The sequence below is a fragment of the Lepus europaeus genome, chromosome Y, assembly GCF_033115175.1.
Source record: "Lepus europaeus isolate LE1 chromosome Y, mLepTim1.pri, whole genome shotgun sequence".
Lineage (NCBI taxonomy): Eukaryota > Metazoa > Chordata > Mammalia > Lagomorpha > Leporidae > Lepus > Lepus europaeus.
In genome coordinates, this window is record NC_084851.1 from 22,323,988 (window position 1) to 22,338,751 (window position 14,764).

Consider the following 14,764-nt stretch of genomic DNA (forward strand, 5'->3'; position numbering starts at 1 on the left):
GGAAACAAGTAAGGGGATGAAAAAAGCATTCCCCGCCCCCTTCTTCCAGCTGAGCCAGCAGCGCTGGGAGAGGAGGCCCTAGTTGCTGGCTCGGCAGATCCCCACAGCTGGGATCTAAAAGGCCCAGCACAGAACCAGGTGCCAGGGATGGGCAGGGTGGCGTGGGCACCTGGGACCGGAGCGCGTGGCGGCAGGTCAAGCACGAGCCCCGCTGGGAGCTGTCAGGGGTGCCCAGTGCGGCCTGGCCCTCGGATTCTCCCTGCAGCCTTCCCTTCAGGCTCTCTGGGTCCCCGTGAATGGAACAAGGCTGTCTCCAAATCCTCCCGTGACTGGGGGTTTATATCCTGTTAGCCTGATCCATCTGAGAGGCAGAGGCCTCTAGTCTGCAAGCCCCAAGCTCCATCCCCTGAGGGAGCAGCGGCCCCGGTACCTGAGCAGCAGAGACTTGAACACCCACTGGGGACAGGGACATCCCAGGTAGTGGCCGCATACACGGGCATCTCGAGCGCTGGGCCACCATGTGTGCCCCCACTTGGATCTGCTTGGGCTGCTCCCTCGGGGACCCCGGGGACATTTCCTGGTCACCTCTCATGGCCGTGGGAGTGCGGAGGAGACCCAGTTAGGGCTGCAGACAGCCCCTCGACTGGCCAGAAGGGTGCTGGTCTTCAGGGAGGAAGACACAGGAGTGGGGATCCCACCCCCCACCCCAGTCTCAAAGGTGGAAGGCATGTGTGGCCCCTATGGCCCCCGCGGTGAGGCCTGTGAGCCTCCAGGTGGGGCCGTGCATGGCCCCGAAGCCCCTTGCACCTTCTCTCACCAGCGTGTCAGCCGGGGCTCCTGGCGGTCATCACCCCATCTCCTGTGTTTATCTGGCAGCTTGGCCATGGACCCCATGGCTGATGGTGACCCAGCTCTGACACACTTTTCCCTGCACATAATGGACAAGACCCCAGAGACAGTGGGCACTCAGCTTAATGGTTAAGACACCTGCTTTTCTTTCTCCTCCTGAAGATTTGTGTATTTATTTGAAAGGCACAGCTACGCAGAGAGGGGCAGAGAGAGAGAGAGGTCTTCCATCTGCTGGTTCACTCCCCAAATGGTGGCAATGGCCAGGGCTGGGCCAGGCCAAAGCCAGGAGCCAGGAGCTCCGTTTGGGTCTCCCATGTGGCTGGCAAGGCCCCAGCACTTGGGCCGTCCTCCACTGCCTTCCCAGGCACATTAGCAGGGGGCTGGAATGGAAATGGAGCAGCCAGGATGTGAACTGGTGGTGTGACAGGTGGCAGCTTCACCTGCTGTGCCGCCGTGCTGGCCCTAACACCTGCTAGGACATCTGCATTCCAGGTCCCAGTCCTGGGTAACCCCTGACTCAGCTCCTGGCCAATGCTCACCCTGGGTTCCCCTGACTGCAGCCCGAGCCGATGCCCACCCTGGGTCCCCCGACTCAGCTCCGGGCCGACGCCCACCCTGTGTCCCCCTGACTGCAGCACCCAGCCAACGCCCACCCTAGGTCCCTGCCACCCGCGGGGGAGCCCATGCCGAGCTCTGAGCTTCGGCTCCTCAGCCTTCCCAGGCACCTGGGGGTGACCCAGTGGATTCGAGCTCTGCCTCTCACGCTGAGAATGAGCTAAAGAGAACACAAAACTCCAAGAACCAAGGCTGCAGGCCCAACGCAGAGGATTCCACTTAGATTCCAACGGGCCTGAGCAGCCTGGCTCTGTCCAGGCCTTAGCCCCCAGGGCTTAGTGCGAGTTTGGGACTCCCAGCCTGCGCGCGGGCTCCCCGTGCTCTGCCCCCAGCAGAGAGGCGCTTGGGCCCAGTGCTAAGTGCTCTCTGTTCTTGTTTTGTCTGAAGACCATCGGCCTGATCCCGCCTGGCCAAGCCACCCTCCTCTGGCTGGACGTTCCGGCGGCACTGCCCGGTTCTGGCCGACGCCGCAGGCCGCTCCAGGAAGACACGGGGACGGAGTCGCTGGGCAGCGTAGAAGAGGCTGACCTGGCCTGTAAGTTTCCCCGCACCAGGCATGGCTCTGCCGGGGCTGGGCCAGCAGATCCCAGAGGCCCTGATGGGAACCATACTGCCCAGCTCCGGGGCCTGCGGGGGAGGGGCCGCAGGGGCGTGGCTGCGCTTGCCGGAGCCAATTACTCCCCTCCCTTCCTGATCCTCAGCTGTGAATCACAGGAAGTGAGCTTGTAAGGGTCATAGAGGTGATGCAGGGCTGGCACTCAGCCCACAGGCCACTCCCCTGGCTCACAGGCCACGCCTCTGCCCATAGGCCACACCCCTAGCCAGAAGGCCATGCCCACAGGGCCCTCCCCCACCTGCATGTCGCACCCCTGGCCCGCGGGCCACGCCTCCTGCCCACAGGCCGCTCCCCTGTCCCACAGTGGAGCACTTGGGTCCAGTCCCCAGCTTTCACTGCTGTCCCCAGCTCCCTGCCGGTCCACACCCTGTGAGGCGGTGGTGACAGCTCAAGTGCCAGCGACCCTGCCACCCACACGGGAGACCCGGGTGGAGCTCCCGGCTCCTGGCCTCGGCCTGGCCCAGCCCTGGCTGCTGGCACTCAGAGTGAACCAGTGCATGGAAGACCCCGCTGTCACTCTGCCCTTCAAAAAGATAAGGTAGATAAGTAAATGAATAAAACTTTAGGATGTTAAAATCCAGATCCGTGGGCTTAGAACGTGCCTGGGCCTCCTTTAATCAGCCGAGGGCCCAAGAGAGAAAGGCCCGACTCCTGGGGCGGGGGGGCTGCAGGTAGCATCTCCCTGGGCCTTCACACCCATGCACACCCCTACGACAGCGCCCTCCACAGGGCGAGGACAGTGCATGCTGGGAAAGTGTGCTTGGACTGCAGGCCGTTTTGCACCCAAATAATCTTTAAGACATTTTCAAGACTTGAGCAGCCACGACGGGGAACCCCACTGCTGGTTCAGTCCCCAGATGGCCACAGCAATGCCCACAGGGGAGCCCTCCCTGCTGCCCACCAGGACTCACCCCAGGCTCACGGTGTGGGTGCGGCTGCCCCAAGGAGGGGACCCCGTGGCAGCTCTTGCCCCGGGCAGGCGCACAGGCAGCGTCCGTCAGCAGTCACTCAGCATCGAGTTCAGGCCCCCAATTCTCATCGGAATCAGGGGCGCAAGACTCGGGTTGGATAATCCTGGGCTAGAATTCCTCTCCTGCCTGGGACGATGAAACCGGAGTTACCGCTCCCAGGCGGGCAGCTCTATGCAGATGCAAGCAACCCCCCGCACCCCACAGCTCCGAAGCCTGAGGGGCAGACGCGTTGGGTTTGATTTTTCAGGGCGGGTCCCTTTGGTGTGAGGCTTAGGGGTGACCCTCTGGCTCCAATCTGTCCTCATGGCCACATGGCCACGCTGAGGTGTCAGTGCCTCCCGGGCAGGGACCAGCCCTCCGTGTCACGGTTACTGCTGGGCCCTCCGTTGGCCCCGACAAGGAGAGGAGCCACGCCGGCGTCACACACACCCAGCGCCCCAAGCCCAGCCCGCTTCCAGCTGAACCCCGTCTGAGAGGGGGGCTCTGTCTCCTGCCTGTTTCGGCCAGGCAAGGTCTGGGACTCAGGTGCCCACCGGGCAGGACGGTAACCTCCCTGCCGGGCCACTCCCGAGTCCGCAGTGCCAAGCACGCGCACAGAACGGTGAGGTGATCATCTTCTGCCAGGACACACCTCTTACATTTTTCTATGTATTCATTTGAACAGGAGACACAAAGTCAGAGACACAGACCCCCGCCTGCTGGGTCAGTCCCCAGACACCCACGACGGCCAGGGCCAGGCCAGGCTGAAGCCGGGAGCCAGGAGCTCCATCGGGTCCCCCAGGTGGTGCAGGGGCCCAGGGTGCGCACGCGCGGGGGCTGGCTGGACGTACAGCCAGGACCCCCGGCGCCTTCACAGCTGCAGCCAGTGCCCACCCCGCTGCCCAGAAGGCGCGAGGGGAAGGCCACGGCTGCCCCGTCCCAGCCCTGCCGCTCCGCTTCCTCCAGCAGGTGGGGCAGTGGGGGAAGCTCCAGGGGCCACGGGTCCTGTCGGCCTCTCCCCATCCCCTCCTGGCGCACTGAACTTCAGCGGAGCACTCCGGAAGCGCAGGTCTCTGGTGGCCCCGGAGATCAGCATCTCGCTGGACCCAAGCGAGGGCTCCCTGCTGTCCGACAACTTCCTGGACACGCCGGACGACCTGGACATGAACGTGGATGACATTGAGACCCCCGACAAGACGGACTCTCTCGAGTTCCTGGGCGACGGCAACGAGCTGGAGTGGGAAGGTAAGGGCCACGGGGCTGTCCCGGTCTCGGCCCAGGGCGCGGGGTGCGGGGGCCGCAGAGGCACGGAATGGCGCAGATTCACGCGCACCTGCACTTGTCGCCACTGCGCGGGTCTTCCCTGAGATCCTCGAAGGGGACCGCAGCACGCGGCCTGCCCGGCGTTTCGAGCGCTTGCTCTGGGCGCTGGGGACACGGAGGGACACGGGGAACACAGTGGGGATGAGGCGGGAGGGGACATGGCCCCGACACAGGCGTGGGCAGCCACCACTCGGAGGGTGGGACAGAGTGGGGGCCCAGGACGACCCGGCCCGCTGTCCACACTGCCCGGGTGGCGGAAGCTCGGGCCAGGGTAACTGGGTGGGTTCCTTGGAAAGGGTGCCCTGCACAGGCCTGGAGGGTGTCGAGGGGTGGAGGGGCCGGGCAGGGCCTAGGGGAGAGGGAGGCAGGCGCAGGTCTCACAGCCCCAGTGGACACAGCGAGGGCTCTGGCTAGAGAATCAGAGCAGGATCGGCCAGGTCTGATGTCCACGCGTGTGGGGCAATCTCGCGGTCACGGCCAGGGAGGGCAGGTGGGGACAGGGCCCAGGGAGAAGTGGGCGGGTGGGAATGGGGCCCAGGGAGGAGTGGGTGGGTGGGGGCCCAGGGAGGAGGCAGGAGGGACTTCACTCCAGGATTTCGGAGAGCAGTAACTAGATCCACTCTGGCGATCGCACAGTTCCTAGGTTTTCATTTGCTTTTCTTCTGATTTATTTGAAACACAGAGTCAGAGAGAGAGCGAGCAAGCGCTCTCGCATCCGCTGGGTCCCTCCCCACATGGCCACCACAGCCAACGCTGGGCCAGGCTGGAGCCAGGAGCAGGAGCTCCATCCAGGTTTCCCACGCAGGTGCAGGGCCCCCGGCACTTGAGCCCTCACTGCTTCCCTCAGGGTGTGCATGCGCAGGGAGCTGCCCCCTACCCCCCCCCCCAGTTTGATCTGGGATGCCCCTGTCTCAATCCCCACACCACACACGGGTCCCGACTTCCCCGCTGGACGCTGCCCCCGGCAGAGCGAGGACGGTGCCCGGAGCTCAGCGGCAGAGCCGAGCCCGAAGCTGGAGGGGGGAGAGCTGTGTGCTGGACCCCAGGGCAGGGCAGGCCGGGAGGGCGCCCGCTTCCCCCATCAGATCCTGGGTCCCTCCCCAGCTCTGCTCCGGACCCCGCCTGCAGGGGTGGCCCGGGTGCTCCTGGCCAGCATGGGGAGACCCGGATGGCGCTGCCGCCCCAGCATGGCAGGCCTGGAGAGTGACCAGAAGGGAGCTGGTTCTGACTCCCATGGTACAGCTGTGGGCCCCAGTTCCCCCGCTGCTGTCAGCAACTTGGCTCTGCTGAGGGGTGGGGGACACGAAGCAGCCCACAGGTACCCACCCCCGGCCCTCCTGCTGTTTGCATCAGGAAGTGTTAGGAGTCAAATGTCCGGGAAGCGCAATCACGGAAGGCTTTCTGGAGGAGGTGGCAATTGAGCCAGGTCCTGTCAGGGCACAAGTAGCACCAGGGCGGGAGAATGAAGGCAGCCATGAGAGGCTGGTGTGTCCAGCCCAGGGGTGCTGCTTCCAGATGACACCCCAGTGGCCCCCGCCAAGAATAGGCCTAGGGACAGCGCGCACCTGTTTGGGGACAGCGCGGCAGAGGACAGCACTGCAGCCAATGGGCGCCTGTGGTGCAGGTCATCATCGGGGAGCAGGAGTCCCGCATTGACCTGCACATGATCCGGCCACACAAGAAGGTGGTCACGCAGGAGGTGAGGCCCCAGATACCGGTGCCCACCCACGGCGAGGCTCCCCTGGGAACCCATGGTCACCCCAGAGGTCGGACAGCCCCCCAGTACCCGTGCTCACCCTGGAGATTGCCACCCCCACACCCGTGGTCACCCACAGAGGTCGGACCACTCCCATATCCGTGGTCACCCGGAGGTCACCCCCCTCCCTACTCATGGTCATCCCGGAGGTCGGATCACCCTCCCCAACCAGGGGTCACCCCGGAGGTCAGTCCCCCGTACCCGTGGACACCCTGGAGGTCGGACCCACCCGTGGTCACTCACAGAGGTTGACCCCCTTATACCCGTGGTCACCCTGGAGGTCGGCTCCCCATACCCGTGTTCACCCCAGAGGTCGGACCACCCTCTCGTACCCATGGTCACCCCAGAGGTCGTTCCATCCAGTACCCGTGGTCACCCCGGAGGTCGGCCCATCCAGTACCCGTGGTCACCCCGGAGGTCGGAACCCCCGTGCTCGTGTTTACCCTGGAGGTCGGACTCATCCTCGAACCCGTGGTCACTCACAGAGGTCGGCCCCCCTATACCTGTGGTCACCCTGGAGGTCGGCCCCCCGTACCCGTGTTCACCCCTGAGGTCGGACCACCCCCCCCCCCCGTACCCGTCGTCACCCCGGAGGTCGGCCCATCCCGTACCCGGGTTCAACCCGGAGGTCGAAACCCCCCCATACTGTGGTCACCGTGGAGGTTGGACCCTTCCCGTACCCATGTTCACACCGGAGGTCGCCCCCCACCCCGTACCCGTGGACACCCCGGAGGTCACCCCACCACACCCGTGGTCACCCCGGAGGTTGGACCCCACATGTACCTGTGGTCACCCCAGAGGTCGGACCCCACATGTACCTGCGGTCACCCCAGAGGTCGGACACACCCCCCCGTACCCGTGGTCACCCCGGAGGTCAGACCCCGTACCAGTGCTCACTCCAGAGGTCGGCCCCCGCCCCTTACCCGTGCTCACTCCGGAGGTCGCCCCCCCACACCCGTGGTCACCCTGGAGGTCGGAACCCCATACCCGTGCTCACTCTGGAGGTCGCACCCCCACACCCGTGGTCCCCTCCGTGCCCCACCGGGGGCAGAGGGTGGAGCCTGCGTGGCTCGGATGGGCTACTATGACCAGGGCCTCAACGCCATCATTGTCTTCGCCACCTGCTTTCTCCCCACAGCACCTGCGAGGACCACCACTAAGTCATGGAGAACCTGTCCTGAGAGTGGGGCGGAGCCGGCGGGGGCCGGGCGGGGTAGGCAGAGCTGGTGGGCCAGGGATGGGGCGGGGGGGGAGCGAGGCCACTGGGGAGGGCGGCAGGGCGGGGCCTGAGTGGGGCAGGAAGGGCTGGGCTGGGCCAGGGCCTGGGCGGGGCAGGCGGAGCCGGCGGGGCAGGGCCGGCACAGGGCGGGTGGAGGGGCGGGCAAGGGGCCAGGGCGGGCAGGGCGGGGCAGGGCGGGGCCGGGCACGAGGACCCGCCCACCCAGGCTTTCCCACGCAGGCGCAGGGGCCCAAGCACCCAGGCCATCCTCCACTACTCTCCAAGGCCACAGCAGAGCTGTATCGGAAATGGAGTGGCCGGAACTGGAACCCTCACCCACGTGGGATGCGGCCCTGCAGGCGCCCAGCGCCATTGCCTCTTTAATCAAACCTCCGCTCGCCCTGCACTCTGCTCTGGGCCCGGGTTCAGTCTGGGCGCTGTTAGAACCCTAGGCCCTGAGCGCGTCCCAGGTTGGTGGATTCTGCCCCTCGAGGGCTTCAGGCCGCGGAGTGGAGGCCTCCCACTTTCCCTGCCAGGAGACGCTTGCGGTCTCCCGGGGAACGCGCGACGCGGGGTGGGCAACGCCCTGGGCCGGGGTCCTCGCTCTGCCAGGCCAGGCCGCTGGACCACAGCCTCCGTGGGCGGAAAATGCGCCGGGGGGGGGGGCTGCCTCCGCCCTTCTCCTCTTCCTCTCCCACCCACCTCGTCCGCTTCCCGCCCCGGCCCTGCCTCCCTAGGCCCGCAAAGCCCTGGGGTCGTCCAGCACAGTGACCACGAGGCTCAGAGGCAAATGACGGTGGGTGGCATAGCCTCCCACAAGCACCGTGTCCCCGCTGTGCCGCGGCTTTTCCTCAAGGGACCGGGTGCGGGGCCAGGTGCAGGGCCAGGTGCGGGCCAGGCGCCTCCTCCCTCCCCAGCCTCCGCTGCCTCCTGGGCCCCTGGGTGGGCTCTGGATCTCGCGTGGGAGTTCCCGGGCCCGAGGGAGGAGGCGTCTGTCCTGGGGGAGACGCGACGCGGGGTGGGCACTGCAGCAGGGGGCGCCCTCTGGCACCCAGCCGCCCTCCCCCAGCCCCGTGGCCGCCCCAGAGCCCCCGGGGTCCCCCGAGGTCCTGCCCTGCAGGCCAGGCGCACCCTTGGCGCCCCATGGGTGCACAGCACCCCCAGCGCCGGCAGCCCAGGACCGTGGCCCCTCCTCCCTGCACGGAGGGCGCCCCCTACCCCGGCCGCGTCCCTGCCCTCGGCCTCCAGGAAGGGACCTTGGTAGGTGATGGGAGGGATCCAGCTGCTCCGCGGGCCCTGCGTGGCAGGCCTGGCACAGGAGCTGGTGAGCAGGCTGCGGGGCTGGGAGCAGCTGCTCCTCCCGGGGGCAGGGGTGGGGGACTGCTCCCAATCAGAGCCGTGGCCGCCCCTGCAGCCTGGTGCCATGGGTGGCCACTCGCTTGCCGCCGGACTCTCGTCACAGCTGACCTCTCCATCTCTCCCTCTCCCCCTCCAGCTCCGAGGGTCCCAGGCCATGGGGCCCGGGCAGGTGTAGGGTTGGCCTTGCCCTGTGCCAGCATGGAGGTACTGGGCGACCCGGTGCCCAGTAAGGCCGGAGAGGCCGCGGTGAAGTGGCAGCTGTGCTAGGACATGACGGCCACGATGTGATGGATGGTGAGTGGGCGCCGGGCCCACGTGGGCCAGCGTGGTGGTCCTGGGGCTATGTGGCCGGTTCGGCGGACCCCTGTGGGCCCAGGGGTGGTCTATGGGCAGGCGGCCCCGGGGACTCCAGGCAGGGCTGGGGGTGGCCGTGTAGGGCAGGCTGGGGCAGCTCTGCTAGCTTGGGCGCCCTTCTGGAAGCTTCTAGGGAGCCAGGCCGCAGCCCTCCGGGCTGTGACCCTGCCGTGGGGGAGGGAGAGATTCTGGGCTGTGCTGGGGGCTGTGGGGCCCGGCTGGGGGCCGGGAGGGGCCCGGGACATCCACCTGGGGACTTGGAGCCTGTAGCTGGGGCCCGGTCTCGTCCCCCTACAGGAAGAGGCCTGGGTCTCACGGCCCTGGCTCCGGGGGTCCTGTCCCCTACAGCTGCCATGCGGGGGTGGGGGTCCCCAGTCCCCAGTGCCGAGTTCTGGGCTCAGCTTCAGCTCTGCGTCTCCTCTTGGCCTGCATTTATCATGTATCCCGGCCCCGTCCCTGGTGCTGAAGAGAAGCGCAGGTGGGGGCAACGGGAGGGGAGAGGGTGGCAGGGCCCACGTGGTCCTGGGCCGCCGCAGAGCCAAGACCCGGCAGCTGGCAAAATGGGCAAAGAGAAAAGGGGTCGGAGGGCAGGGCTGCGGCAAAGGCCCTGGGGCAGCAGGGAGCCAGGAGTCTGGTGCAGCTGGAGCTGAGTGTGGCGGGGGGGGGGGGGGGGGGGGCACAGCAGCGGCCCAGGATCCCGTTCAGGGGGGTTACGCCCGCCCCCCCATCCAGTCCGGAGCGCAGGTCCGCGGGTGGGCGGTTCCTGCAGAGGTGCGGCCTGGGGGCACCTAGCTGCCTGCCCCTCCCCAGCCCTTGACAGGATCCTGGAGCCGTGTCACCCCCCCACCAGGGCCCCCAGCACAGCGCGGCTGCCCTGGGGCCTGGGAGGGGGCCACGTGCCCGCCAGGGCCGCGCCAGCCTCGCTGTGCAGGGCTGAGGTCCCCGTCTCGGGAGGCATCGGAGCCCAAAGGGGACGCAGCGTCTACAGGAGCAGCATCCACACTGGGCCAGCCGGGATCCAGGTAGGGAAACAGGACACACAGGCGGCGTGGCCGCAAGAGCCGCTTCCGTGGCTTTGTCCCTTCCTGGGGGGGGGGGGTTTCCAAGGAAGAGGCGAGAGCGAGGATGTGTGGGGCCAAGGAAAGGCACCGACCGCCACTAGCCTAGGTCTCCCCTACCCCCCGCGAGGCTGCTGCCCAGGCCGGAACTGCGGGCCAGGCACATGGGGGCGGCCGTGGTCGGACCCCGGGAGGCTCTGCTGTGAACCAGTAGCCAGGCCGGGGGCTCGTGGGCATGGGGCTGGCACTGAGGAGGGGGCGCTGGTGGAGGGTCTGGGGTCTGAGGACCGAGGGCGAGGTTGTGCAAAGGCCCTGGGGTGGGAAGGAGCTGTGGGAGGGTGGGAGGGGCCCTAGGGAGCCACGGTGAGGTTTAGGCGGGCAGGCGCCCCACCCCCCGTGCCTATCTGAGTGCTACCCACCGCCTCCCCTGCTGTGTCCTGGCACTGGGGTGGGGGTCGGAGTGCTCCATCTTCTGGCTCTCGGCCACCGTCCACTGTGCCCACATCTGAGGCTCCGAGGAGCCGGCCAGTCTGCTGCAAACTACGGAATGTGTCCCGGGGCCAAGCCAGACCGGGGGGCCACGAGGCCATGGGTGCCTCCTCACCCCCGCCCAGGACAGTTCGAAGATGGGGGCTGGGCTGGGCCCCTGGGGCGGGTGAGTGAGTGAGTGAATGAATGAATAAGTGGCCCGCACAACTGAGGCACCTCCGTCTCCCAGGTCAGCAGCCTGGTGTGTGACCCTCCCCCAGTACTCAGAGAGGGGCAGGGACTCCCGGGTGCTCTGAGCTCGGCCAGGCCGGCTTGCCACCTGCATGGGGTGGACGTGGCTTGGGGCCATGGGGGGTGCTGTGACCAGGTGGGAGGAAGTGAGGGAGCTGTGTTAGGCCTCAGGCACCACACTAGGGGACTTAAAAATGAATGAAAACACAAATTTTTACAAGAGTATGGAATAGCAGTATATCTTACTCATTACTGGTGAGAATGCATAGTGGGACAGAAATTTTACCAGACATCCTGATGTGTTATTAGAAATCCAACCATAATATAACCATATCATACAGCACACAGGTTCCAATATATTTAAAACAATGTGAAATATGTCCTATATATATATATATATATATATATATATATATATATATATATATATATATATATATATATATATATGGATATATCTATAAATGGATAGACCATGGGAGGAAAACATGAGACGCAGAAACAGGAGATGCCTAGGGTATGAGTATTGGGCATTGGGACAAAGAGAAACACTCCGCTGCAGTCAGAAGTGTTCTAGAAACCAAAGAGCAGAGAGGCATATAAAGGTTGCTACGAGCTGGAAGCACAGGCAATGAAGTTACTGCAGGGTAGTAGAAAGATCACTCTGGAGAAGACAGTTGAGGGAGGATCTTGGCTTCGTGTAAGAGGGGCTGGAGGACATGATGATTGGCTTGGTACATGCAGACACTCAGGAAAAGATGTGCTGGAGACACACCGGATGGAGACTCATGCAACTTGCACATGCTCCAAGCACAAGGAATAGGGAATGTTGAAAGCTGACATGAATGTCAGAGATTTTATAAATGACAACATACCAAGGGTGAACAGGGGTCACAGTTAAATGAGAGACAGACAATGCAGAAAATACATGGGTTTCAGACATACGAATGGGGAGACATGAAGCCTGATATGGCTGCAGCCACATGGGGATGGAGATACTGGGGCAGACAGGACCTGCACATACAGGATTGGGAACACCACAGGATTTAGGACACCACAAACTAATCATCCCAGCTTTCTTCTTAAGAATTATAAAAGAAAAATGCATGAAGAATATTTAAATAAAGTTAAGAAAAGGGTAATAGCAAACATTAATAAAATGCTGGTTTCACAAAAGTACTACAGATACATATAAGCAAGGAAAAACATTTTTTAAAATATTAACAAAATTGATAAGCCAGTAGCTGAGTTTAAGATATTAAAACAGTGCTATTCTTTACAGGGCTCATAGAACTCATCAAGATATTAAGGTTTTGTGAAATTCATATGAATAAAAGTTTGACTCCAAAGAGGCAACTAACAGAATGGGAGAAAATATTTCCAAACTATGTAACTGATGAAGAAACTCAACAACAACAACAAAACAATCCACTTAAGAAATGGTTCAAGGCTGGTGCTGTGGCTCAATAGGCTAATCCTCCACCTGCGGCGCCAGCACATGGGATTCTAGTCCTGGTTGGGGTGCCAGAATCTGTCCCGGTCGCTCCTCTTCCAGGCCAGCTCTCTGCTGTGGCCTGGGAGTGCAGTGGAGGATGGCCCAAGTGCTTGTGCCCTGCACCTGCATGGGAGACCAAGAGAAACACCTGACTCCTCGCTTTCGATCAGCATGGTGCGTGGGCTGCAGCAGCCATTGGAGGGTGAACCAATGGTAAGGGAAGACCTTTCTCTGTTTCTCTCCCTTTCACTGTCCACTCTGCCTGTCAAATAAATAAATAAATAAATAAATAAATAAATAAATAAATAAAAAGAAATGGTTCAAAGGACTTGAACAGATTTTTTTTTCATAAGATGAAATTCAAGTGGCCAACAGACACATGAAAAAATGATTATGATCACTAGCCATCAGGGAACTGAAAATAAAAACCACATTGAGGTTTTTACCTTACCCCAGTTAGAACAGCTTCATATAGCAACCAACAAACAATAAATGCTGGTGGAGATTGGGGGGGGAGTACCCTAATACACTGTTGGTGGGAATGTAAACTAGGACAGCTGTTGTGGAGAACAGTATGGAGATTCCTCATAGAAAAGGAAGCATGAGTGGGAGGGACAACAGGGTGGGAAGTAGCACTATGCTCCTAAATCTGTATTTATGAAATACATGACATTTATTTACCTTATATAACTAGAAAATTATTTAAAAATTGACTCCAGAGTTAAAAATCTGCTACATTTTGAAATCCAATTTTCAACAACACAAATATAAGATGAAATAGGAAAATTCCTATATAATTTAATGTTGAACAAATTTTTGGAAAACCAAACCAACTGATAAGAAAAATGTTCCACAAGGAAAAGTCTGGGTCCAGACTTATGGAACATTATACACTTCTAGGAGAAAAATAAATAATAAATAAATAAATAAATAGAAAACCACTGAATTCCCCTGACTTGTTCCAAGTGGGCATACACAGAATATTTTTCAATCTGTTTTTGGAAGCTAGTGTTACACATATGATGCAAACAAGACCAGGATATGCAATGAAAATGAAATCAGAAAGCATGTCTTCATAAACTGAGGTACATATATCTGAGCAAAATTTGATTATATGAGTTCAGTCACATAGGAAAGCATAACAAATCAATAACAAATGAGCTACACTAAAAACTGAAGATTTTTAGCATTCTCAAACAAAGCCTATAAATCATCCAGATAGGTGAAAAATATGAGGAAATTACATGACCAATTCAATATCCAACCAGAAAATAAATCAACTTATAACAGAATAGGAAAACACAGTGACTTCCTTCGTGTGATCAAGAAAGTCTAAAATGGAGCACAGCACACTACTTAATACAGGGCCAGTGAAAGCTTTATCCTGGGAACAGATGCGGTCATGACTGCCTTCTCTCCCCATCCCTTCAACACTGTACTGGTGGAGTGGTCAGGAAATCAACAAAAAAGAAACATAAAGTTTAAATATCAACTTTTAAGTAATAAAACTCAATGTATGTGGATGACACCATTATATGGTGAGATAATCCACTCTAACCCCAAGCCAAATACAACCAGTAAGTGAATTTAGCAAGACTACCAGGTAGACAATTATTATAAGTCACAGCAAACAAACAGAAAACATTAAAGGACAAAAGGCAGACTAACAAACACGTATCTACAAGAGGAATTTAAATTATGTAATATCTTTAAACATTATTCAGACACATATTAAACACACATGTGCGCACACAAAGGACACAACAGAGAAATGACTCCAGAACATGGAGATAGCAAAGACTCAGAAGTCAATGAGGTGCCAGTAAGTCAGGAGATTCTATCTCACCTGAGTGCAGCTTCAGATCACCAGGGCTGCACAGGAACAAGGAGGTGACCCTGCCACTGGGGAATCCAGCAGTAGAGGTGGCGGCTGTGGACCACAGCCCAGCTCCTCATGTCCCTCACCTGTCAACAGTCCCCCAAGCCCACAATGCCAGGGAGCCTACTGATTTGCTACTGTTTATGATGTCATCTATGCCCACCCACTTTGCAAACTGTCCAACCAGACACCCTTGGGGGAGGGGCAACCACGTAATCTTGTGAGATTGTCATGTTACAGTCTCTTCCAGGCTGCACTGGGCAAAGTGTCTGTGGTGGCTCAGCTTTCTCCCCTCTGCAAAGAGGGAGCCAGAGACTTGAGAAGCAGGAAGTGCGGAGAGCTTAGGGCCTGGTGTCTGAGAAGGGGGAGGGGGAGTGGGTGGATCCTCCTAGAACTGACTGTCCTAGTCCCTCAACTTGGACTTCCCCATGGTGAGCTCCTGAATCTGCAGACTCCACCAGGTGAGGGCTGGGCTGGCTCTGGAATATGGGCGGCAAGCCCTGTCCCTGCACAGCAACTTAATCCACCTTGGAGGCAACAGGTGATGGCCTAAGTATGTGGGTTGCTACCA

The 14,764-nt window shown here is 60.4% G+C and overlaps 1 pseudogene; it reads left to right on the forward strand.

The window, feature by feature from the left end:
• Nucleotides 1–883: 883 nt before the first annotated feature.
• On the forward strand, nt 884–7,290 carry LOC133754150 (caytaxin-like; annotated as a pseudogene).
• The last annotated feature ends 7,474 nt before the right edge of the window (nt 7,291–14,764 follow it).